The 26,270-nt window shown below is 40.9% G+C and overlaps 1 protein-coding gene across 3 annotated transcripts in view; it reads left to right on the top strand.

Annotated features, from left to right (window-relative positions):
- The window catches only part of DOCK8 (dedicator of cytokinesis 8), a 719,019-nt gene that overhangs the window by 77,757 nt on the left and 614,992 nt on the right, over positions 1–26,270 (top strand). The window lies entirely within an intron of this gene.

Below are 26,270 nucleotides of genomic sequence, written 5' to 3'. Positions count from 1 at the left end.
TACTACAATATTTATATTTTTAGTGCCCTTGCTGTAATCTGTGAAGGTGTTGCAAAGGATGTAGCACATGTAAAGGGCTATTCGTTTGAATGGGAAGGGTAAATATTTTGCACTGTATTTTCAGTGCCCTGTTATTCACTCACTTTTAAGAACACACAGTACTATAATTTGCTGGGTGGGCTTTTTTACATCGTGCTTTCACGGGTATTTTTGTTTAGTTCTTGATGTTAGTGATGGCAATGACAACACATTTACTGGGAGAGCGAACAAGAGCCGGGCAATGTCTATGTGTGTCTTTAAGAGACAGCACACAGTTGTAGGACATTACAACGTATTTTTTGCAACACATGCCGTTACCATGCATATGCCTTTACCATGCAGGACTTTACCTTGCTAGTAAGTATAAATAACGTAAGTGAAATAAATAAATACATGTATATATCTATACCCAACAAAATTTTCATAAATAAATTAATTACATTGTTATTGTTATAGGGGGGACAACCCAAACCTCCCTTAAATTACCCTTACCACCCTGTGTCGCTACCGACCCCTGAGCGGTGAAAAATGCTTTTGCCATGCTGTGCCCCTACTTACCTCTAACCCTTTAAAATACCCTCACACCCAATCCTCTTATGCACCCCATAACCCTAAAAATACCCTTACAACCCGATTCAGTTATCCACCGCTATACCCTAAAAATACCCTTGCCACCCCATGCCCCTACCCACCTCTAAACCTTACAAAATCCCCAACTCTATGCCCTTACCTACCCTTAAACCCTAAAATACCCTTACCCACCCCTATATTCCTACCAACCCATAGACCCTAGAAACACCCTTCCAACAAAATACACTTCAGCACCCCAAAACCCCAAAATACCCTGACCGACCAATGCCCCACCCATCCCGAAACCCTAAAAATACCCTTACCACTCTATACCCCTACTCACCTCTAAACCCTAAAAAACCTTTATTATGCTATGCCCTTACCTACCCCTAAACCCTAAAATAGCCTTACCTCCCTGAACCCCTACCAACTCTTTAACCATTAAAACACCCTTACAACCCAATACCTTTACCCATCTCAAACCCTAAAAATATCTTTTTCACCCCATGCCCCTACCCACCACTAACACAAAAAAATACCCTTACCACCCTATACCCCTACTCACCAATAAACCCTAAAAACCCTTACTACCCTATGCCCTTACCTACCCATAAACCCTTAAATACCCTTACCGCCCTATAACCCTACAACCTCTTAACCCATATATATATATATATTAGCCTTACAGCCCGCCGTAGCAGGCTATACCGGCTATTAAAGGCCCATTCCAGCATGAAAGGCCCGAGCCGAAGGCCCCTAGGGGGCAGAATGTTCCAACGAATAAAACAAAGGCCTCTCAGAGTTCGAGGGGTTTAGATTCCCTCGGGCTCCGAGAGGCCTTTGAAAACAACATTTGACTGTTGCTTTGTGGACCTTTCTCGGTCGGTAAAATCATTGAGCACTCCATTGTCTTCAATGGAGCTCCCAACATTCCAATGTTCTAATATAGCCTTATAGCCCGCCGTAGAGGGCTATACCGGCTATTAAAGGCCCTCTCTAGCGTTAAAGGCCCGATCCAAAGGACCTGGGGAACTGGGTTCGAGTCTCGGAAACGACGCTAAAACATCCTGTGATTCTGGGCAAATCACTTAATCTCCCCGTGCCTAACAAAAATGAATGTGTCTCCTCATGTAACGTAACTGGTGCTATGTAAAGCGCTCTGATACCCAATTCGGTTGAGGGTCAAGTTCGCGCTATATAAAACTGCAACAAAAAAAAGGCCTGACCCCTTGGGTTGGGGTCCCTGGGGCCCAATATCGCTCAGGGGAGGGGGCCACGCAGGAAACGAAGGTGCTGCAGACCCTCCCACAGTGGTCATCTCCATGTTAGGTTCTCCCATGAGCCTAACAGACCACTCCTATGAGACAGCGGGCGGGCGGGCGGGCGCACTAAGGGCTTGGCGTTGTATATTTTGACAATTTTAATTATGTATATTTCATCTGAAAAACAAACATTTATATAAAGGTACATAAATAATGTCTCTTTAAACATTTTATTAAAACATGTAAATTATATCTATAAGGTATTGTGCATTGTACATTTTCTGCTTTTATTTTCCATTTTTTAACAGTAAAAAAAATGTTTTAATAGATATTTTATACATACTTTTAATGCATGTTTTATGCACATATTAAATAATTGTATGTATTTTATACTATTATTTAATTTATACTTTATACATTTTTTATATTTTACTGCAACTTTTGTGATATGGTTAAGGTATGTTGGTTATATTTTGATGATTAGCTGTTATGTATATGTAGTTTTGGGAATGTAATTTTTTTTGCGGGTTGGTTTACCTTGCAGGTTTTTATCTATGAACATGTCCTATGGGTATTGGGAGTTTACTTTTTTTTAATGGAAATCATTTTTTTTACTATAAACCATTGATTTTGTAATTTGATTTTCTTGTTTTCGGTTTCCTTGAATTGTTTATTTTTTTAGACACTTTTTCTACATACTTTTGATTGCTACAAGGGGTTTGTAATGGATCAGTTTCATTTTTGCATTTGTTTTGGCCTGTACATTTTTGGGGTGGATTCCATTTTTTATTACATGGTCAAGCACTTATGGACTATTCTGGCAGCAACCCCCTATTGGTAGCAGGGGAAATTAATTGTACATTTGAGCCCTATGAATCTGCTCTACCAGATTTGACAGCAGAATGGGACAGAACTTGGAAAATTCCACTGCTAGAGTTACCAACAGTCAGATGGACAAAAAGAGAAGCCCAGGTAAGGGCTTTATCACTTCAGCACAATTTGAGAGCTACTAATGGTAGGACACACTCTGATCAAAAAGGTGCAATATACCTCGCGACTCAAGCAGAATAGACTATTGTTTGGTCGATTATAGACCTTGGACGGCTGTACTTGACAGGTGGTCGAAAGATTTGAAAGCGACCACAACGCCCTGAGCCTAACCTTTTTCAATCTGAGAGAGATAAAAACTGTTTGTACAGGTCCTAAAGATTTGGGTATACTCTCCCAAGCCAATAATGTAAGTACTATAAGATGAGATTGGGTGGAAAAAATCCTTTGGCCCTCAAAACTGTTAAGAGAAAGGTATCCAAATAGGTGGCCTTGTTGCTGAATCTCACTGATGAGGATAGGTTAGAGAACATTTACTCCCTGCATGAGGCTCTCTATACGCAGATCAGAGAAACCTTTGGCCAGCCCAGAAAGGTGGGGAAAATTCAGCCCAACCTAGTGGTCTGGTATGATCAGCATTGTAGGAAGGCCAAGGGCGAGCTTCTACAAGAAGTAAAATATAAGTTACACCAGGATCGGGTGGGATGCAGGGCCAAGTACAGACAGACAGTGGACCATGCCAAGAGGCAATGGGAATGTTCACTATGGACTTCTCTGTATTGAGCCCTGGTAGCCAGGGATAACAAACTATTTTGGAAGAAAGCTTCTCTTTGTCTGACTGGTCCCAGGACTGCTCTGGAATTTTCTGTTCAGCCAGATGAGTAGGTATCCCACTTTGGGGGTTTGTATGCTTGTGGAAATTCTGATGAAGAGAAGGATAGCAGCCTCTTGGATAAGCTTGTAATCAGTAACCCTGAAAAACTTGTAATTTCCCTCAAAGAAACTCAAGCTGCAATTTGCTCCTGTATCCCAGCCAGAGCCCCCGGCCCGGACAGAATTTCAAATAATTTATACAGGCAAGATCCAGTGGTATTGAGCACCTATATCAATCTGTTATCCAATGTTATTCTTTCGGGTGTGAAGATTTTGATTTCCTGGAAATCAGCTGAAATTATACCTTCTTATAAAAAGAGGGGGTGGGGATAGAGCAAAGCTGAGTAGCAACAGACCAATTAGTCCAATAGATTCTTTGCAGAAATTTTTTCTGTCAACAAATTTTGGCCTATCTTCAGGAGTGGATAACAGAAGGGAACATTCTGTAAACTTCCAAGCCGGGTTCCGTGCCAAAATCAGCACATTGGATCAGGTCTTTCATTAAAAAAACAAATAAGTATTATTAAAAGGGGTTAAGCGCTACATAGCGTTTGTGCACCTGCGTACCGCTTTTGATCTGGTCCCAAGGGGTAAGCTTTGGAAGGCGCTAGCCTAGTTGGGGATTCCACCTAACTTATTCGATATTTTGATGAGTTTACACAAAGCCAATAAGGTCCAGGTGAGGAAGGAGGAAATGGGTGGGACACGCACAACCGGCGGTTATCCAGATAATGGGCCTAAACTGGGATCAGTAGAGAGAGAAAAATTGGAGCTGGATATAACGGGGGATGAGATCCGTGAGGCACTATCTGACCTAGCTGCTGGCAAGGCTGCTGGGCCAGATGGCATCCCTCTCGAGATGTATAAATGCCTCTCAGGAGAGCTGGGTCCAATATTATTGGACCTATTCAATGGCATCATAGGTACGGGTAAGATCCCGGAAACATGGAAAGTTACCAACATCATAGTCTTCCATAAAAAAGGAAAGCCGAGAGAAAACCCAGGGTCATATAGGCCTATATCTTTGATAAATTCTGATAATAAGCTTTATGCCAAGATCCTGGCTATGCGGTTAGGGAGGGTTATTGGCGGACTTGTCTCCCCATGGCAGCATGGGTTTATCCCCGGTCGAGGAACGGCGGACCATGTTAGAAGAGCAATCTCGCTGTTCGAGGCCTATGCTGCTGGGGGGAGAGGAGTCGCCATGATCCTCCTTGACGCAGAAAAAGCGTTCGATCGCGTCAGGTGGGTTTACCTATGGAATGTATTGATGGCGAGAGGGTTTGGCCCAAAAATCAGGACGGCCATTAAAGCCATGTATTGCGACCCAATGGCCCGAATACAGCTGATGGGCCAGAGTTCGGACAGGATTAGGAGAAGCAGGGGCACCCGTCATGGGTGTCCCTGCTCACCCATCCTGTTTGCTCTGTATATCGACCCGCTGGTTAGGCAGATTCTTGAGAATGGGGGAATACAGCCGGCACTAACAAATGGATTTACGAGCAAAATATTGGCATACGCCGATGACCTGGCAGTAATTACACCAAAGCCAGCTGAGGCTATGCAGATACTGGTAGAGATCGCTAGCGAGTTTGGTATGCATTCGGGGTATCGCCTGAATGAGTCGAAGACCCAGGTAATCTGTTCCAGGGGGATAGTTAAAATCGATCAAAGATATGTCAACTCGGCCACTTATCTCGGGGTAGTAATTAATGCTGAAATAGGCTCTATTATACAAGATAATTACCTCCCGCTTTTTAAGAAAATCGAATCGGACTTAAAGCGGATGAATTCACTGCACCTTACACTCATTGGGAGAGCCAACGTGTTAAAGATGACCATGCTACCTAAACTCCTCTATCTGTTTAGATGTATACCATACTTAATTGATGAGGGTATGTTAAAAAAGATCGAGTCTATCTTTAACAGTTTTTTATGGCAGTATGGTAAAACCAGGAGGGCACTAAAATGTATGACGCTCCCTCAGGAACGCGGAGGCTTGGCGATTCCAAATATCAGATTTTACCACTGGGCTGGTTTGTTAACTCAGATGTCTATATTATTCGAGCCAGCATCCAGAGGGTGATATACAAATGATCCTACCTCAGATTTATATGTTTTACCTTCAATCTATGAATTACTGATGGGAAAGGAGGCTGTGGGGGTTTTGTTGAGAAAAACCAGTCGTAGATTTTTTTAAAAATCCCGCTATAAGGCGGCTTTAAGCGCCTGGGATTTGTGGAAAAATCTGCAGAAACTGTGCCACATCCCTAAGATAAATCTATATACCCCGCTGTGGAACTCAGGGTATACACCAAATTTGAGTGTGGATGGGGCTTGGAAGTGCTGGGAGCCGTTGGGTATTCGGACTGTGGGCGATGTGCTGTTGAATGGAAGTGCCGCTAGCTTCAACTGGCTGCAAGAGAAGTATGGTCTCCCCAACGACCAAATCTTTAAGTACTTCCAGGTTTCACAAACACTTAAATCGGTTATTTCTGATATCTTGCCAGAGTCATATTGCCCTGTGCTGGGGTATTTGCTAGGAGGAGGAGATAGGATCAGTAGTATATATCAAGCCCTTATTGAAAAATCTCCAGACGATCTTGAGAAACATGAGGTTGCCTGGGCAGTTAGACTGCAAGATCCAGATACTGCAAGATCCAGATACTGATTTCGATAAGGCCCTGAGCTTGGATAAGCAGGTACTTCGATCTTCAAATTTGAAGGTTCAGCATTTTAAAACACTTTTTAACCTGTATTATACACCATCTAAGCTACATGATTGGGGCATGAGGATCGACAGCAACTGCCCCAGGTGTCAGAAAGGTCCAGGGGACTTATTACATATGTTCTTTTACTGTGAGCAGCTTAGTTCGATTAAAACTGAGATAGAGAAATTTTTAGAGGGGCTGCTAGGCTTAAAGATCTGCCTATCCCCGACAATAATGATTCTTGGGAGTGACAGCAAAACGGCCCTTTTGAACAAAGAAACAGAGGCTTTTATCTTTCTAGCTGTTGCTGTATTACGTATCCTACTATCAGCTGCTTGGAAGGACCCTAATGCCCCAACCTTCCAATTGTGGCTGACCAGGCTTCTTGGTATTCATAACATCGAATCTACTCTATATTCTTATAAGGGTAAGAAAAAGCGGGATTTTGGAAATAAGATATGGGACCCTTTTAAATTTGGAGGGAGGGGCAGCTTTGATCACCCGACGATGAGTCTCTAATATGTATATTTATTCGTATATGTAAACTCCTGCACATTTATTTTCTGAATGTCTAGCTGTATTTATGATGGTTTAATGCTTACTGAAATGTCTTATGAAATAATGGAATCTTCCTCATTAAGTTGTATCTGTTTTGGTACCAATGAATTTTCAATAAAAAATAAATTAAAAAAGGAGTGGATATCAGAAGGGAAAATTCTGTAAACTTCCAAGCCGGGTTCCGTGCCAAAATCAGCACATTGGATCAGGTCTTTCATTAAAAAAACAAATAAGTATTATTAAAAGGGGTTAAGCGCTACATAGCGTTTGTGCACCTGCGTACCGCTTTTGATCTGGTCCCAAGGGGTAAGCTTTGGAAGGCGCTAGCCTAGTTGGGGATTCCACCTAACTTATTCGATATTTTGATGAGTTTACACAAAGCCAATAAGGTCCAGGTGAGGAGGGGCAGTTAAAAGAGCCTTTTCCAATCAGGCATGGCATTAGGCAGATGTGTTTTATCGCCCATCTGTTCTCACTTTTCATAGAAGGAGTAGTAGGGTACCTGGATAGAGATGGGTGTGATGCTCACAAAGTCCGAGAGAGAAGGGCTCCCGGCCTTTTCTTTGCTGATGATACCTTATTGCTATCTAACTCTCCCCAAGGCCTTCAACAATCACTTAATGACTCTAATTATTTTTCTGATGAGGGAGGGTTGAAATTAAAAGATTTAAAAACAAAATATATGGTCTTTTTCAATGGGACCCTGAAAACATTTAAGAGATGTATGTTCATTGGGGAGTGGCCAATGAATTGGTTTCCACCTTTCATTATCTAGGGACATGCATAATCCTAAACTTGAGCTGGGCCCCACATCTCCATTTATTTATTTTTTGTTCCATTGCAAAAATTTGAGGGCCAAATGGATTATACCGTTATGTAGTTGTATTGGACATGGATCAAATAATCTGGAAATGTTTAGAATATACAAAACAGATAGAAGGAGAATTGTGGTATTTGGTTTAGCGAAATTCCTTATGGCCCTATGGATCAGACGCTCAAAGTGAAATTCCTGATGGGCCTATGGATCATATGGTCGAAATGTATTGTGTGATATCTTTGCATGGCTGTTTTTAATTTACATAAGTCTTTGTACTATTGCTCTTTTATCTTAATTTTAATATGTTTTGACTAACTAATTGTTTGTACTAAAATGAATTGTCTATCTTTGGCACTTTTATGTATATATGTGATTTGGTGCTTTTATTTGATTGTTGTCCTTAATATGTAAACTGCCCTTTTTGCTAATAGCTTGCCAGTCTCTGTGCTAGCTAGAAGGCACATTTATCACCTTTTTTATGGTGTTATATGAAAATAACGTTTTATGATGATGATAACATGGATGAAGAGAAAGATCTGCAGCTACAGAACAGAGAGGTTTTCTTAGTTTATTTTTCTTTTGGATGAGAAATGTCCTTTTATGATGTTTGGGCAAATGTTATGTGATTGTTATGTTGAATTGTTTGGTTTATATGTTGTAATTAATTAATGTGATGGATGAAGTTGTTTTTTACTTTCTTTGTCGGTGACAGTAACTTTTTATTTTAAATAGTGTATATATATAGTTTTATTATATCAGTCTTTATTAAAATTGGAATTTGAATACATTTTTTGACCCATGTAAAAAAATTATATATGTATTCTTTAAAAATACAAGGTTTAGTATGTCAGGTAAGAAATTGTTAAGAGATTTTGGAACTTTGACAGATTACTATTTATTTTATGATATGCTTTTGGCTATACTTTCTAACTAATATACTTCTTTGTTATTTATAAAGAATTTTACTTTAAATTGTAGCATATCATAGATTCTTTTGGGTGGGGTTCAAAGTTCAGGGCCAATTTAGGTAAGAGACTGCTCCATTCCTAGTTGTTGGTAGCTATGCTCTTTTTGTAATGCTTCTACTAATTTGAACAGTGTAGGTTGGGTTCTGCCTAATGTGGATTGGAAGGCCATGTGGCTTCCTTCCACTGAGTTATTTGTTTTGGCTTCCTGTACCAAGGTGCTGTCATAGACATTCCACCATGGTATTTGGAATTTTGTTTGGCGACTATGTCCTGAGCGATGCAGTCTGACAATCTAAGGGGTCCATTAGGATGGCGGGCGGATCGCCCCCGCCAGGCCGGCGGTAGCCGCCGCCAGCCTGGCCACAGAAAGGCATGCAGAGTCTACCTGTGGGGGCCCGTTGCGGGCCCCCAGGGACTCCGGGGGGTGGGGGTGCACATGGGGGGGTACCTATGGTACCCCCCTGCATTTCAAAGAACAACTTTTCAGGCACCGCGCAGTGCCTGTCACGTTGTACTTTGAAATGCACACCATGTATTTTTAGCATTGAGGCGGGCGGAGCTTTCAGCACCGCCCGCCACAATGTTAAAAATACAGGATGCACCCACCACTGTGGTGGGCGCATCCTAATTTCTCCCACGGGACCCCGCCCTTATGGCGGGCGGTCCCTTTCTACGAAGCCGCTATTCATCCTAATGGGCCCCTAAGTGTCTTCGAAGTAGTCCATTAGGGTGCTAAGTTTGTCTTCATTTTGTTGGTAGAAATGGGTCTTTATATGTACATTGTAGTGGTTGCTACCTCTGTGACAGGAACATAGGCTAGGGCACTCATTGTTTTGATTTCAAAGGCAAATTGGTTGTTTGTAGAATATTCTTTACTTATTGCAGGTTTTTGGAGTTGCCTCCATATACATTGATTGAAATGATAGTTGCAGCCTTGTATGGTTGTATTAGGGTACATTTTTAGAATGTTTTGAATTATGGCTTGGTCAAAGTCTTTGATTATTTTGTTGGGGTAGTAATTATTTGTTTTGTGTTTGATATGGTTTAGGAGGTCATATAAAGTGCTGCTTGTTGATTTGTTTATAGAGCATAAATAAAAGGGATATTTTTGTACTGATATTCCCCATGTATGGTGTATATCTGAGAGAATGGTTTGGGACACATTTTGAAGGTCTCATCCATTATCCAAATTTCACATTATCTCAAATGTAGTAATTTATCTGCTGTACAGAATATTAGGATTTGTGTTTCTTTATTTAAGTTGGAATGCAAGATAAAAGGTTCTCCATTATGTGTCATTGTAAAGTGATCAGATCTGTGCATGTCTTGGTATCTTCTAGGGGCAGGTGGGTTACCACTCATGGCTCTTTTAATTTGTACAATTAAATGTTTTAAAGTGGGGATAGGTGGTAGGTGGCCTGTTATGTGTTAGGGGCTTTAGCTAGTATATGTGTAAGGATTTTGCTTGTGGGTTCCTGGGAGCTAGTGCGTGCCGCTCTTATATTCTGCAATCTCTCTCTTACTTCTATTTACATTTGGGGGGTGGTTGTGCTCTCTTACATAAATTATAACATCATCCTTAGTAGTTACTCTCCTATAGCATGCAGTAGAATAATATTTATTGCATTTATGTTGAATTGAATTAGTAACTGATTTCATTTCTGCAAAGTGATAGAAGCTGCACAATATATCATTGTATGTGTAGCAGGTCCTTTCTTTTCTGTTAGATGAAAAAAAAAATCACTTTCAATGATAATTTGTTGTTTGTACATGTTGAGGTCATTAGGTTTATTTTTGCTCACTATTTGGGTGAGTTTATACTTTTTGAATTAATATATGCATACCTACATTTTTATATCTTTTTGACGGTTGTTGATAGTTGTTATTTTCAATCAATTTATCTCTGTTTCAAGGTGTGTGTTTGTTTTTTTAAGAAGGAATGTAAAAAAATAGAAGTTTGATTGTATTTTATTAATTATTAGTCATTTTACATTTTTAAATTTAATAAAAATTACATTTTAGTGTAAATATAACTTTACTTACTTAACTAGGTAGCTACTGAAATTTATATATTTTTATGCATTGGTCTATTGAGAAAACCCGGCAGATGTTCCTCTTCTTGCAGCGTATGTCGTTTGTGAATTTCTTTTTTTTTAAATTAGTGTGCCTTACATATATTATTGGTTTAATCATTTGTTTGATTTTATTGGTTACAGTTGTTAATAGTTTTATTTCATTGGTTGGTTTAGGTTTGGTTTGATTTTTTTAATTATTGGGTCCATCTATGGTAAAAGCTGATTTCTGTATTTTTTTTATGTATGATGTATAGTTTGCTACTGTTTAATATAAGTTAAGATATGTAGATATGTTTACTAACAATTAGATTGTAGTTTAAATGGTTTAGTATATGCTAATATGTTTTATTTGTTGTATTGTTATGATTTTTCTTACATATTTTTGGGGTGTGAAAAGTAAATGTATTATGTTTATTTAATTTAGGTATGTGTATAAAGCGTCTTAGTTTTTAGGTTTTGCCTGGCGAAAGATGCGCTCTGCGCATCTTTTTTGCGCAGGCGAAAACCTAATGACTATGGTAGGGGAGACAGGAACGGCCCCCGTCTTCCATTGGCTAGCTCCATAAATGGAGGCTAGCCATTGGAAGACGGGCCTGTCCGTCAATGCCGGACCAGATTCGGGGGCGTTCCCGAGAATTTTTGGCTTTTGGCTACGTCACGCTACGTCAGCCGAAAGCCGATTCTCGGGAACGCCCCCGAACCTGGTCCGGCATTGCCGGCATCTGCCTTCCTGCTTAGGACTATTGGCGGAATTTTGGGAGCAACGGAGCGCTTTACGGTCAAGCGGCGCCACGCATATTTGAATTTCATATTTTTGGGACACGCACACTCACTCTCTCGTTGCTCACTTAGTGACAGGTAAACACAATCCTGACATGAGCGTGGCGGGTGCAGGTGCAGTAGGTCTTAAAAGTCCCCAACAGGGTGCGTGGGGGACAAAGGCAACTCTGCAGGCAGGGAGAGATAAACTGCCTCCTAAGAAACTTTAAGTAGTTTCAAAGTGAGCACAGGCGGCTGATCCGAGAGCGTACACAAGAGGGCAGCATGGGATTTCGACATCTCCGGTAGGTTTCTGTACGAAGGTCTAAGCTGTCTAGAAAACAAACACACACGGTTAGATATACACACGGCTAAAGGGCGCGTAAATGGGCATTGGAATGAAACACACTTGCAAAAGAGTCAAAGACGAACCTACGCCGACGCTTGAGTTAACCTGGCCCGATCGCTGGAGTGGTTCCTCAGCTGCAGCGGTTCCTCAGCCTGTCCAGAGCACACCAGCAGCCCGTAGTTTCAATCATGCATTGCAGCAACGGTGTTGCCGTGGGCGGGGCCACCCTGGAGAGTCCGAGTTGTGGGCACTGGCTACCAGCAGGCGAGTTCCCGCTGCGCTCCCAAGAAGTAAGTGCCTGCAGTGTATGTGCATAACACTCCAATGCCTATGTAACTTTAAGCTATATAGAAAAGTAGCGGAACGCAGGTTAAATTATTTTCGAGGCTTGAAAATGTCTTCTCTACCTTCGTTTTGCAAGATTTTTTAAGCAGAACCCGCTGTTGCACTGCTCTCCCTGAAGGGTTCTGTTTCTGTAAATCTTATATATTTTTTTTCTTGTTGGAATAGGATCCATCAGTTGAAGTTGATGCGGGATAGGGGGGGCAAAGCTCGGAACGAACGTTCATTCACCCTAGCATACAGTTCCACAGCAACCTCTTTGACTCTGGAGTTTAGCCGGTTGACTTCAAATTAAAAGTATTTAGAAAGTGCATGTGTGCCCTCCAGACTCCCTTATGCTGCAGTCGCATCCTGCCAGGCCGCCTTCTCCGCCCTCCCTCTCACACAAGTGCCTGCCCTGGACTTTTCTTTTACAAATCAGCACTGTCTCTGGGTTCAGTTGGACCAGTGTATCCGGATCTGTCAACCCTACACACAGCTCCTGGAATACATTACCTAGTTAAGGAAAGTGAGTCATACAGTGCTGGTTGCACGGTGTTACGTGGCAGGAAATATTCAAATATTTCTTGTTAAGGCCTAAATATAGTGCTTCGGTTTATTCGGGCTCAATGCACTTGCCATCTAAGTGTGTTTGTTAATTACCAAATTCCTTTTTGGCACAGCGCGAGGCAGTCAGTGGGTGCTGGTACAGTGTGTCAGATTATAACACATGTAGTTACTTACTGTGCTAAGGTGACACAGGTCAGACCTCCGTTGCACCGTGAGGATGAATGCAAGTCAAGATCTACTGTTGCACTGACTTGCTATGCTATGAAAATGTTGCTTTTGCTTGTGCAGTCACGTTGCTCAAATGGGTGTAATTTCAGTTATCTGTTTCCCTCATCTTCTTTGTTTGATTTTGCTCGTGAGAAAAGTGTCACTCATAGTCGGTTAAATGTCACTCATAATTACTCTAAAATTATGAAAATGTCACACCTAGCAATCTGAAACCTTGGCAGCTATGCACTTCCTACATTTTAATGAACTTGTTTCAGGAAGTTTAGGCGTTAATCAGTTTTGTTTTTCACTTTTTGAATGATCACTGATTCGGCGTGCGTGGGTTATATTTGGCAATTCCGTTTGATGAAGTGGGATGGACGAACTATTTGAATGAGGTTAAGTCAAGTAGCTCCCTGTTGCGCCCTATGAATATTTGGCGCCCTTGCCCTGGATCCAACTGGCCCATGCCCAAAGCTGGTCGTGGGCGTTACCTTCTAGCGCACATTAATTTCCATATGGTTAAAACCTAAACGTCGAGGAGGTATGTAACTTCAATAAAGCCTGGGTTAACGTCCAATATGCAATAGGAAGCCTGGCTAGATAACACAGTTAACAGCATTGCTAGTATTGACGTTAGGTTAAACCTGCTCCTGACCACTGACACATCTGCCAACTGTACCATCTGCTTCATTTTCCTGCTACAGACACTTACTTGAAATAAACATCAAAAATGAATCCTTGTAATTGATTGAATCAATCACAACGTCACATAATGAAGAAAGTAAATAACACACATTGACAAAACAAGTAGGCATCGCCTGTGAAACCAGTTGGAAATGGCAATGCTTTTCCCTGCCCACTCCAGCGCACCAAAAGTCTGCTTGCTGTGTACGTTTGGATGGATGTTTTTACGGTTTAAGGAAATCTATTAAAAAACACCAACATGGGTGTGCATGCATCTGTGGAGTCCATTCTTGAATGCTTGAATGGATTTCCTTAAAGCATAAACTAGTGTGCCTACGTCCACAGAGAATGTCTTGAAATACTTAAATATTTTAAAATGTTTACTTGTTGTTGCATGACAGTGCATTAACCAGCCACAATTCAATGTATTCCTTTCACAGCTGTTGTTGTGAACAAAGGCCTCATGGAGCGGGGTGGGGGGGATCATCATTTTGTAAAGGATGTTTTTTTTATTTGATTAAAGTGAGGATTTAAACTTTACAAGAAGAGGTGTCGACTACTGCGCTACATGTATCAATCGACCTCAGCTATTCCTGCTCCCATACCCGCCCCCCTTGGCAATCACGAGGCCCCTCTCAATGGGAATAAAGAATTGGTGCACTCCTTCACACTGTGTATCTCTCTCCGTTTTAGAAGCTATCCCCCTGGCACCATTTACACGCCGATGCCCCTACCTTGCCACCTCCCGCATTTTAGGAGACGTTGCCTCATCCCCATGCTCTCCTTTCCTCCCCTGGATTACTGACCCACCACGATCAATGACCCTTCGAGCTTCCCTACAGGGATCGCTTTCTTTTCCTCTTGGGAATATCTGTCGCTCCTGTCCACTTTGAATCCTTCCCTCCTTTGCAAAATATAAGTGGCAAGATACACGCAAAGGACATGGGACATGTGGATTAATGAGTGATCACATGACCTGCCACAGAATGTGTTGCTGTAGAATATGCAATTCGCTGATTTCCATGCTTTAACAGCTGTTTTTTGCTTTGCATGTTTATGGCCCGGAGTTGTGCTGTCCTGGAGCTATGTTTTCTCAGTGTGTGGGGGGGCTCGCAGTGTGTGGGGGGGCTCTGTGTGGGTGTGTGTTGGGGGGGCTCTCTGTAGGTGTTTGTGGGTGTCATTTGCGAAAGATAAAGCTAGTGGCATTGCAAATGACAATGCCATTTATTTATGTTAAAAAAAACATAAATAAAAATAATGTCAAGAGCATTGCCAATAGCTCAAACTTTAACAAAGGCAAAACCATTGCATTGTAAATGCTTGTTTTTAAAGCAATTGTAATGAGTTGAAAAAGTTTTTTTACATATATATATATATATTTGCAGTGCTTACTTAATTATGTTGGTGATATTATTGTAATTGATACTGTGTGAATCAATTTTTTTGCCATATTGGGCACGATTATGATGTCGGTTTGACATCCAGCATAGCGGTCCAAACGCGGCATTACGATGTGGTCTGTCGGGCAGCTGCGGGCGGAGGGACTATTGCGGGTGGAGGGACTGCAGTGGGCAGAGGGACCAATCAATGCCTCTGATAGGTTCAAGGAGCCCATTGGAGCATCGGTCCGACCGTAATCCCTACAACGGGTGTGTTGCTTGCGGAGGCACCGCCATAGGGATTACGATGTCCCTCTTCCCTCTGCCTTTACATGGAGGTCTGACTACAATATAAAGGCAAAAGAAATGGGACTTTTTAGGCCCCTAGCAGGGGCCCGTTCCCTGTGTGCCTCCATGATGTACTCAGGGAGGCACATATGGTGGCTCCCCCAAACATCCATGCACTGTGTGCTAGGCCCCACATGGGGCCGCAGTACAAGCTGCAATGGAAAAGAGCAGTTTTCTACCACCTGCATAGGGGTCACATTGTAATCGGGCAGGTGGAACCACCGCCATGTAGTCGGTCCGACACCTGCCCCATACGATGGCAGTCGGACGCTCCTCCGACCACAATCGTAATGAGGCCCATAATATTTTTATTTAAACGTAACAATATTTTGGTAGCCTTTGTTTCTATTTTCAATATAGCTAAAAATGTATATTTTTAACAATTATATTATTATTTTTAATATTTGTGATTTTACTAGTTAAGTATATGAAGTCGATATTTTTGATCGATATTCAATTTCCGAAATTTTTCTGTTTTAATATTGCATAGCTGTATTATGTCAGTGATTCACCCATGCTACTGTTTGTTACACAGACAAACCCCTTTGCTCCCCCTTTAGTTTTCTCTCAACTCTTCTGCTTACCACCCTGCCATTGTCCTTCTTTTCAGCGCTGGTTTCTACCCCCATGCGCTCCATACTATGTTACTGACTGCTTTTACATTTTTCTCAATTGCTATGCTCCTTACCTCTCATTCCTTCTCTAATTCCTTGCCTTTATTTCTCCTTAAACTCTACAAAGCTTTTGTCTTGCTTCATCTGTTCCTGCTTCTTCTTTGGGTTGCAGTAGAAATAGAACATGATCCTCACTTCTTTGATTTTCTTTCTATATCCAAAACATTTTGCACAAATTCCACATGTTCAATTTCTTTTATCCAGGAAAGGTTTTTGTGCATTTGTCTTATGTCGTGATTCTTTTCACGCTTTTCTTTCTCAATTTGCTAGTAGTAAATTTGACTTTTTGTCCAGACTCACCCTTTTCAGTGTTATTTCACTAAACTTGTTACCAGCAAGATTTTAAGGGAATATTTCGTAATCTCTTCGAAAAATGCTGTCCTGCTGTGAATAAACCTCCTCTAGTTTAAAACTAGAAAATAGGTCTGTCCGTGCTCAATTTAAGACCCCTTTGACCAATTGTATGTATGTTCCAATGTAGCCACAGCTTTGAGTACCAATAAACTCCTAATAATCTAATCAACTTCTTTCTGAGGTGACCATATGAGTCCCACTGAGTTGGGTAATGGTAAAATCAGTTTTAAGTTTTGTCAGGGAGCATTTCAGACTTTTTTTTACCAAGTGGGTACTTTGTCTTGGATTCTTCTTTTGCCTTTGTTTTACATTGCAGAGTGTGAGGAGCGCAGACTTTAAAACACTTAATAGCTGTAATGTCAAAGTCAACATGATTTCACACAATCTGGCAGCACTTTTATAATGGAAGATTTTTCTCCTAATGTACAACATAATCATTTTTTATTTTGAACATGAGTGCAAGGATAACAAAACCCATTATTACATCACACTTCCTCAACGTAGAAGATAATGCACCTCTATCAAGTGCAGCAATTACTGACAAGAGTAAATGAAGAACATATAGCCTGGGTCTGTGATGTTCAAATGTGATTCTGAAGGTTTTGGTGACATTGATCTTGAACGCCTAGGGTGTTACCTAGCTAACATTTAGCTATTTGTGCAGGTAAGATGTAGAGTCTTAAGACCCATCTTAAAGAAGTCAACGAAGAAGGATGATTACAGGTCATATGGAAGGAAATTCCAAATGCATGGAGGCCTGTGAGAGAAGGATTGCTGTAAGTTTTTTGTTCTTTGAAGGCTGGAGGTTTCAAGGGCAGTGATTTGTTGCTCCTAAGGAAACGCTTCTCTGAGCTGAGTAGTTTCTGGGAGAAGTATTTGGGCATGTTTAGAAAGCACTACACTATAGATTTGTTTTGAAGATGCTCTAGATTGTACGGTGCATGCACTTCTTAACCCCTTCCATGCTGATGACGGCCGGGAGCCGTCATGGCACACAGTGCTCGCGTGCTGATGACGGCTCCCGGCCGTCATGACCGCACCCGCGATCGGAATGTGCCGCACAGGCCCAGAATCGCGGCCGCGCCCATGGGGTTAAATAAAGTGAAGATGGCATGAAGCAGTACATACCCACCCAATACCAGTTCTCCCCTTAGATAATACTTCCGGGAGTGGATCAATTGCAAACACCAATCATTGGAAGAATGTGTTCTGCTGTAAACCATATACCATGAAATGTTGCCCCAAGGTAAAAAAGGAGTCATCTGATTTTGCTCACTGTCTCGTGCTCATGTAGTTAGAGACAGTGCAGGATTAAAAGCATTGCCCCCTTTTCAGTTATCGTGCCTAGTCTAGAGAGATCTGTGATCGATATCAATATGATATCTTCCGAGTCAAACTGATTAGCCTGTTTTTTTTTACTTGCATTGATTATGACAAGCTATGTAATGAAGGCATTAAGGAAAACATTTAGAGATGCATTGAAATAAAGCAGAGCAATAAAAAGAATTACCTATGTTTTTAAGCACAGGTGATATGCAGAGAGCCTTTTTAAAAGCCAAAATAAACGTTTTATTCCTGTAGCTATGATTTTGGTTAATTGGTGAAATTTCCCCAATGGAGATAAAAACTGAATACACCATCACCCCATAGATGGTTGTATATCGTATGCAACAGTATTGTTAATAACTTGACAAGCAAGTATTCAAAATACTGTGGGATTTATTCACAAAGGTAAATATGTATGTGTACATTAACCTCGGTGTATATTTATAACTACACACTACACTTTTTTGCTATTCACCATGTCAGAATGTAGGTTTACACGTATGTGTAGACTTACAAGCCTGCACCACCTCAAATCAGGGGGTGAAACCTCCTACTACCGAATTTACAAGTGTAAAGTTACTTCTACTAACTTTACAAATATAGGTGAGGATCTCAGTCAGTGGTGGATATCTCCCTATATAAAAGTGCAGGGAAAAATATTGAAGTTATTATTCTTTATTAACAATTGAAAATATGTTCATCTAAAATTTCAATTTTTATGTGTATATATTAAAAAAAGGCTCCATTAAGAGCCTGTCAATTCTTGCAAGTTAATTTCAAACCACTTCCGAAATGGAGGCGAAGGGAGCAGGGTCATCACCCTAGCGCTAAAAGCGCCTCTTCTATTCTGCTGTGCGGGACAATACACCACGCATGTGGACCCTTTTCTCTCCTGGATACGTGCCAGTAAGTACAACTGCGGAACGAAGCCCAAGGGGGGCATCACCCCACCACTAAAAGTGCCTCTGCTATCCCGCGGTGCACGACAATATACTACTTTGGGTCACTAGCCCCTTTAGACCTCATCTTGCCTCAGAACCCTATTTCCCACCTGGCTTCATGCCAGGAGGCTTGAATGCAGAACAAAGTCCAAGGGGATGGGGCCATCAACCCAGTGCTAAAAGCGTCTCTGCTATTTCCATGAGGAACAATACACTACCAGGAATTGGGGTCACTAGCCTCTTTTGACCTCACCTGTGCCTGGGACCTCACTTCCAACCAGAATACGTGTCAAGAGGCTCGAATGCAGAATGGATCCCAAGGGGGTGGGGCCATCAGCCCAGCGCTAAAATCACCTCTGCTATTCTACAGTGTGGGGTAATACACTACCTGGACTTGGAGTGACTAGGCCCTTTTGACCTCACCTGTGCTCGGGACCCCATTTCTCACCAGGATACGCACCAGGAGATGCGACTGCAGACCAGAGCCCAAGGGGGCAGGGCCGTCAACTTAGAGCTAAATGTACATCTGCATCTGTCAATCAGAAGAGGAGGCCACACATTTAAGAGCCATTAATGGAACATGTAAGCTTCAGTGGCAGATGTTCCAATTTCTCTGATATTAGTTTATGCCACAGTTACTTCTAGGTACCCTACTGATCTAGGAAGGTCAGTGAAGGACAGACAGTGGGTACCCATGTAAGGTGGACCAAGGATGCAATACATGGATGCCACATCTGCCAGTTCATCATAGGGTTACCTTAATTTCGTGATCCTGTTTCTTCCCCTAGGAGACTGCTCCTGGAGAGGTGGGAAAAGAAATGGTGCAGGCCAAGTGTACTCTATGTCCCATACCCTGTTGAGATCTGGAGACCTTCATCATGCCCCCTCCATAATACCCTCTGTCCTCGCAATAGTGCAGGTCTGCAAATCACCTGAGAGGGGTACTCATGTGGGGGGCATGAGGGAGGTCAATAAGAGAGGAGATGGGTGTCCTCCCTAGGCGATAGGTGAAAACCAACAGGATGCTTGTGATGCGCGTCCTTGATGCCGTGGTATATGAGAACATCTTAACCAAACAAAGAAGCACTTACTTCATATAGTTAAGAAAATAGTTTCCTTGTTTGGTGGAGAGTTACCTGTTTGTAGTCTTTCACACACAAGGTCACTGAAGACATTTGCTTATGGTCCATTACGCAGATGTAATGTAGAACATGCACTGGACATTAAGCCAATGAGGTAGTTCTTAGTAATTAACCAGAAGATAGTACTCCAGTTAGGTAGACATTTTGATGAAAGCTCTAATCTCTTGGAGGATAAAGGGGCATGTGAGGCTCTGTTCTGGCATTGTCACATACACAGCTACTGACACTTCCACACAGACACTTCCACACCTACTCATACTCCCATTCTACCACTCTCCCATCTACTCACAGATCCATACAGCCACTAAAATCCCCTGACTGATCGATACACCACTCACACACCCGCAAAACCACTCACAACACCGACTAACAGACCCATACGGCTACTCACACACCTACTCATAGAGCCAAGCAGCCACACACACCTACTAATTGAACTACACAGCCACTCATGCCCCTACTCTCAAGGGTCACAGGTTACAGTTAGCAAATACAATTTTAAAAAACCTTAGAAATCCACTAAAAACAAAGGTTACAGAGCTGTTATAGGTAGGAAATAGAATTAAAAACACCTTAGATTCACTGAAAAAACCTAAGGTTACAGGGACGTTATATTTAGGCTCAGATTACACACATACAACACTGGTGAAATCCAGTAATCATAGTTACCTGAGCGAACTATAACTCACACGCCCACAATGGACTGCCTATGACCTCTCATATTACATCACTCATGACATGGTCAGTGGCATCACTGATGACATCTGCCACAGAACCACTCACAAACCCACTCACAACCCATAGAATATCCCATACACCCACTCCCACACAACCTCTCACATACCCATTCATAGACCCATACCAGTACTCACACAACCAATTGATCATCCTTGGAGCCACTGACATACCCGATAACTCACCCATACAGCCACTCATGTGCCCACTCACTCACCGATACAGTCACTCACACATCTAGTCATACAGACATACAGACACTTACACAACTACTCGTGCACCCGTACAGCAACTCACACACCCACTCATTCACACATGCAGAAACTCACACAGCCACTCACTGTACCTTACATGTATTCACACACCCACACACTCACACAAACAGCTTATCACACTGCCACTCACACACCCACTCACCCATATAACCACTGACACAGCTCACTCACCTATACAACCACTCACATACCCACAGAACCACTTACATACCCATTCACACATCCATACAACCAATCACACCCCACACATTCCCCCTTACAGCTACTCCCACAAACATTCACTCTCCAATACAGCCCTCACTTACCTAGGCACACACTCAAACAACCACTCACTCACCCATTCAACCACTTAGTCACCCATACAGCCACTCACACACCCACTCCCACACCTATGCAGCCACTCACACAGCCACTAACTCAGCCATACAGCCACTCACACACCCACTTATTCTCTAATACAGCCACTCAGTAACCCATACAACTACTCACATAAACCATAACACAACCATACAGCCAGTTACACACCCACTCACACACCCATACAGCCACTCAGGCATTCAGTCACACAGCCAATCAGATGAAATATGTTATTAATAGTATAATTACTAGTACAGAAAGAATAGTGATTTAACTTATGTAGCTTTGTATATAGTCTTAAAAACAGCGACGAAATACACTCACGGAATGATGTCCTCAGCAATATCATTATTATTATTTAGATTTGTAGGGCGCAAACAAATCATCCCCAGGGGGATCTCTCTGCGCCAAAGTAGCAGACAGAGCAGATCAAGGATTGCTAATTTCTGACAGAACAACCAAGTTTTAAGCAGTTTCTTGAACTGTCTAAGATTGGAGCAGGCTGTAATATCATCAGTGATGTCATTTGAGATGTCATCAGTGATGTCACTGACCATGTCATTAGTGATGTAATATGTGAGGTCCAAAGCAGTGCATTGCGGGGGCCGTAAGTTATAGTTATCTCAGGTTTCTATAAATGCTTAATTTCCCTGGTTTTGTATGAGTGAAATCTGAGCCTAACTATTATGTCTCAGTAATATTTGTTTTTTCAGAGAAAAAAAGTCAGAAAAAAGTCAAATATGAATATATATATATATATATATATATATATATATATATATATATATATATATATATATATTACCTACTGGCGGTCGCCAGTAGGTATATATAGTTAGGATTTTTTCTCTATGGGATTTTTGAAAATTCTATGTCTAATAACTTTGGCGTTTGTGGACGGAATTGGCTGAAATTTTCAGGAAAATGGAACATTTTGTTTCTGAGCAGCCCCTGACAATTTGGGGGGGTTTCATCAAGGGGGGGCCGAGAAAAAAGGGGGGTCCCAAAACACGTTTTTCCCATGTTAATTTCCATAGGGCGGTTGGCCTCACTTTTAGCTCGAACGGCTGAATGGATTTGCACGAAACTTGGCAAAATTGTAGGGACTGTTAGCCCGATGTGCCTTTGCTAGGTCTCAATATATGTGCTCCAGTGGATTTTGAGTAATTTAGGTTCAAAAAAATATATATATCTGGGCGGAGCCTAACCACACATCTGATCTGATTGGCTGTCAGCACTTCATCCAAGAAGTGTTGGCAGCCATCTTGGGACCAATATACATGATAGCACCTCATTAAAAAGCATTGTAGTTAATAGAGGGTTTTAGGACTTTAGTTACATTATAAATCATTTGTTGATGGTACCATACTCGTTTTAGGAATTGTGGTGGGTTCTAAGGTGATTTTACCATGTGAAAAAGCCTTCTGCTGTGATATCATGAATATTGTTTGAAAGAAAACTAATATCTCATGATTTTCCCACAGTGGTTTTGAAGGGGATCTATAAGCTAAACTGAAAGCATATTTTCTGTAAATTCACATTATCTTTCTCAGTCATGTGAAAATGAAGTCTGACATTCTCAGTAAAACATGTACATCCAACAAGGACAGAGACTGTCAGTTGATTCCTTTGTGTTCTACTGCAGCCTCCTAGAGTGTTCTAAAGAACAACTAGAGCGCTAACAGTCCTACTTATTACAAAGGTATGGCACACCTGAAGCCATCTTGATTGGAATAAAGTGGTAACTCTTAAAACATTTAATTTAAAAAGAAACAACATGAGGGGGTATATTTTGCCATAGAAAGTATGATTAGTGCTGCAGAATGAAAAATTAGGGCACATTTTGAGTGACTTCTCAAATCCTTTTCTATTTCATTAAAACATTCTGACATGCAGTCTCCCAAAATGGCCACCAGAGACAAAAGAGCCCAAATGTAGCCCAAATATCACCCAGATGTAGCCCAAGTATAGCCCAATGACAGAATGTCCCAGAGTGTTCTAAAGAACAACTAGAGCGCTAACAGTCCTACTTATTACAAAGGTATGGCACACCTGAAGCCATCTTGATTGGAATAAAGTGGTAACTCTTAAAACATTTAATTTAAAAAGAAACAACATGAGGGGGTATATTTTGCCATAGAAAGTATGATTAGTGCTGCAGAATGAAAAATTAGGGCACATTTTGAGTGACTTCTCAAATCCTTTTCTCTTTCATTAAAACATTCTGACATGCAGTCTCCCAAAATGGCCACCAGAGACAAAAGAGCCCAAATGTAGCCCAAATATCACCCAGATGTAGCCCAAGTATAGCCCAATGACAGAATGTCCCAGAGTGTTCTAAAGAACAACTAGAGCGCTAACAGTCCTACTTATTACAAAGGTATAGCACACCTGGAGCCATCGTGATGGGAATAAAGTGGTAACTCTTAAAACATTTAATTTAAAAAGGAACAAAATGAGGGGGTATATTATGCAATCGAAGGTATTATTAGTGCTGCAGAAAGAAAAATTAGGGCACATTTTGAGTGACTTTTCAAATCCTCTTCTATTTCATAAAAAAATTCTGACATGCAGTCTCCCAAAATGGCCACCAGAGACAAAAGAGCCCAAATGTAGCCCAAATATCACCCAGATGTAGCCCAAGTATAGCCCAATGACAGAATGTCCCAGAGTGTTCTAAAGAACAACTAGAGCGCTAACAGTCCTACTTATTACAAAGGTATGGCACACCTGAAGCCATCTTGACTGGAATAAAGTGGTAACTCTTAAAACATTTAATTTAAAAAGGAACAAAATGAGGGGGTATATTTTGCCATATGAATTATGATTAGTGCTGCAGAAAGAAAAATTAGGGCACATTTTGAGTGACTTCTCAAACCCTCTTCAATTTCATAAAAAAATTCTGACATACAGTCCCCCAAGATGGCCACCAGAGACAAAAGAGCCTAAATGTAGCCCAAATATCACCCAGATGTACCCCAAGTATAGCCCAATGACAGAATGTCCCAGAGTGTTCTAAAGAACAACTAGAGCGCTAACAGTCTTACTTATGACAAAAGTATGGCACACCAGAAGCCATCTTGATTGGAATGAAGTGGTAAGTCTGAAAACACTCAATTTAAAAAGGAACAACATGAGGGGGTTAATTTTGCCATAGAAAGTATGATTAGTGCTTCAGAAAGAAAAATTAGGGATCATTTTGAGTGACTTCTCAAATCCTCTTCTATTTCATTAAAAAAATTCTGACATGCAGACTGAAACATGCACTTTGAATACCAGCAGCAGACGTCCCTCGTGAGCAGTAGCTTTACTACAGTGATCTAATGTGCAACTAGAGTGCTAACATTCAGAATTTATGGCAAATGTGTGACACATCTGAATGCCTTCTTGATGGAACCAAAGTAAACAAGCATTGAAAATGCAATAGATCTCGCCCTCGTTTAAGTTAAAGCCATTCTGTTTGTAATGAGGCTGCTTTTTAGCTTTGCTTTTATTAGTGTTTTTTCAACTTTCATGTAAATAACATGCATCTGTATGCATATAAGTATATGTATGCATGCATTTATGTTTGTATTTATATAGATATACAGATGATATATGTTTATATATGTATGTATATATATATATATTCACTGAAAAAACCATAGGCTATAGACCATATATAGTTAGGAATTAGCATTTACAAAACCTTGAAAATTCACTGAAAAAACCATAGGTTATAGACCATATATAGTTAGGAATTAGCATTTACAAAACCTTGAAAATTCACTGAAAAAACCATAGGTTATAGACCATATATAGTTAGGAATTCGCATTTACAAAACCTTATTTTACTCACACAAAACCATTGAAATTCCATATATAGTTAGTTGCACTAACTATATATCGCGCACCCGCAATCCACTGCTGATGATGTCACATATTACATCATTCATGACATGGTCAGTGACATCACTGATGACATCACTGATGACATCTCAAATGACATCACTGATGGCAACATCCAGTGACTGTATGTTTCTGTAAAGTTAAAATATGTCTTACATATTGAAGAATGAGTGGATGTATAAGTGTCTGGATGAAGGATTTAGTAGGTGCATGACTGACTGTATGAGTGAGTGATTAAATGTGTCTCACTGAGTGCATGGGTTAGTGACTAAACTGTCTTAATTTGTGCATCATTATGTCTGTTGTTCTGTAAACTGTTGCATGTGTTGATAAGTAGCTATATGAGTAACTATATGGGTTATTGATTGGTTGCCCAAGTATTTGTATGGGAGACTGAGTGTGTGTGTGGGTGGCTGGGAGATGTATGACTCTGTGCATAGATGTGTGAGCAGTTGATTCACTAGATGTATGGTTTCAAAAGTGCATGTGGAAACAGCTGTATGGGCGGTTGACTGTGTGCATGAGTGTTTTGGTGAGTGAATGGATATCTCAGTGCTACATGTCAAAGTAAGTACATATGTAAAACACAGTACATGTGAGAGTTGACATATATAAATAACTGTGCATAAGAGCCAGTGAATGTGTGAGTGGCTGTATAGATCATTGTGAACTTGTATCAGGGATTGTATAAGAGAGTAAATATGTGTTAGTATATGTTTGAATAAGTAAAGTTTGTATAACTATATAGTTGAAGAAATGGAGGTGTGATTGATTCTTTGCATGACTGACTAGGTGTGTGAGTAACTCCATGGATGAGTGACAGTCTGTGAGTGTCTGTTTACACTGATTGTATCTAAGGTTATATTAGAGTCTGAAGAGGTTCATCGTATTATCACATGAATGATATCATCAGTGATGTGATCAGTAATGTCAAATGAGATGTCATCAGTGATGTCATCAGTGATGTCATTTGAGATGTCATCAGTGATGTCATTTGAGATGTCATCAGTGATGTCACTGACCATGTCATGAATGATGTAATATGTGACATCATCAGCAGTGGATTGCGTGTGCGCGATATATAGTTAGTGCAACTAACTATATATGGAATTTCAATGGTTTTGTGTGAGTAAAATAAGGTTTTGTAAATGCGAATTCCTAACTATATATGGTCTATAACCTATGGTTTTTTCAGTGAATTTTATATATATATATATATACACATATATATATATATATATATATATAAATATATAT

Source organism: Lissotriton vulgaris, chromosome 3_1 (genome assembly GCF_964263255.1).
Source record: "Lissotriton vulgaris chromosome 3_1, aLisVul1.2, whole genome shotgun sequence".
Classification (NCBI taxonomy): domain Eukaryota; kingdom Metazoa; phylum Chordata; class Amphibia; order Caudata; family Salamandridae; genus Lissotriton; species Lissotriton vulgaris.
Note: the sequence above shows the minus strand (reverse complement) of the source record. Positions and strands in the feature narration are given on the sequence as shown.